The sequence below is a fragment of the Dipodomys spectabilis genome, unplaced genomic scaffold (assembly GCF_019054845.1).
Source record: "Dipodomys spectabilis isolate Male_0828 unplaced genomic scaffold, ASM1905484v1 ptg000019l, whole genome shotgun sequence".
Taxonomy (NCBI): domain Eukaryota; kingdom Metazoa; phylum Chordata; class Mammalia; order Rodentia; family Heteromyidae; genus Dipodomys; species Dipodomys spectabilis.
The window spans coordinates 24,487,069-24,489,056 of record NW_024870696.1 but is presented as its reverse complement, the minus strand read 5'-3'; positions in this window follow the sequence as shown (position 1 = coordinate 24,489,056).

Here is a 1,988-nt window from a genome sequence, read left to right as displayed (position 1 = left end):
CTATATTTTGTCCCCTATCAAAAGCTCATGAGTTTTTAAGAAACTTCCTAATATAGTTTGAATTAAGAACACTTAGCTTATAATATTAGCATTTTTACTGCTTTATTAAATTGATATTTTTCAAGAATTGCAGTTTTATGTATTTACAATCTACTTAATAACCTTTTAATAAAAATCTATAGTGCATTCTATTATGTACTGTTTTATTGGTAGCAAACAATTAAGAGCAATGTATTGCTTTCAATTGAATACAACTGATCCTGGACATTTACGCTAAGAATTTTTTTCAGTGAAACCAATAGAGCTCAGCTTGAATTAAGAATGCTCCACTGCTTGTGAGAAAGCTGAGTTATAAAAGCTTGTTATACTTAATATCAATGGCCTTTTTTCACCTCCCATCTTCCTACAATAATAGATGTACCATCCTTTAACCCAAGATGGCTCAATATCATTACTTATCTCAAGGTATGTTTCTGAAATATATTGCAGAGGAGATTGAAATCTAGGTAACAGTCTCAATTCATTATTGTTATAGGTAGTAGTTAAAATAAGAGAAATTAGGAATGTCTGCGGTATTGTTTTGTGCTTTACTTTACCACCTGACAATTCTGTAATGTCACTTTGACATGACAGTCCAACAGCTAAGACAAAATGGCGGAGCTTTTATCAGATGGAACGTGGTGGTGCTGAGTTGCTTTCTTTGCAGTCTTGCTTACTAGCTGTGCTGAATTTTTTTTCAATAACAACCATTGTAACTGCTCACTGTCCTCCAGGACAGGGAACACACATCAGATTCAACAAATCCATGAATATGGAGAAGCACAAGGAGAAAGAATCTCTGCAGAATGCCTTATTTACATGATGTGAAATTCAATCATTTTGAATTTCATTGGCATTGACCTCAGAGTTGAACTGAATTGAGAGAAATTGTAGTCTATCATTCTGGACAACTATATTTGTCCTTAATTCACTGACTTACACATTTTCAAATGTGTAATTAAACATGAAGCACAGACAATAAGTGAGGCCTCACAGAATTACTGAATCCCTGTTCTGAAAAGTTTAAAATATTATCTTGTTCTACTGTTCACCACTTAGCCTGCTCATGTGAAACAAACAATAGCTAAATTCAGGACTGATAAAATTGAGAAGAACGACGACCACTATGGGGTAGATATTAGAAATACCTTTCCAGGCACTTCAAACATTGGAATAGTTACAATGTAACTATTTAAGAAAGATAATGTTTTTAAAAATCATTGAATTTTTAAAGAAGAAGAAAATAACATCCTGTTAAAAATTCATGCCTATAAAAAATTTTAACCTACAACAGGCACAGATACAACTGGCATTAAAATTACTCTGTTCAATCCAAGTGCTACTGGCTCACACCTATGAGCAGGAGGCTGAATCCTGAGAATCATCATTCAAAGCCAGCAAGGAAAGGAAAAGCCATAAGACTCTTATCTCCAATTAACCACCAAAAAGCTAGAATAAACAGAACTGTAGCTCAGGTGGTAGAGTGCTAGCCTTAAGTGAAAAAACTCAGAAGCAGTGCCAAGGCCCTGAGTTCAAGCCCCGGGAATGGCATACACACAAAAAATATATTGTCCTGATTTTTATGCTACAGGAGACATGACCAGGAGTACTTATACAATTCCCTCATACTCATGAGCGACTTGCCCAAGAACCTCACTGCGTCAGACCCAGCTACAACCAAAGCACATCAATACTTTTCCTTGTATATTCATAGTTATGATAAAATTAAATTTTTAAATTAAGAACATATGAGTTTAATAATACTACTAATAAATTAATTATAACAATATAATATAATCAAGTTATGTGACTATAGAATGTAGACTCTATGTCTGTTTCCTTCTCAGAGCAGCTTGTAATGATTACACAGATTTGTCCTATCCATGGCTATGAGTAACGGAGAACACAGAAATCAATACTATGAATAATGGGGAAGCTACTGTAATAAA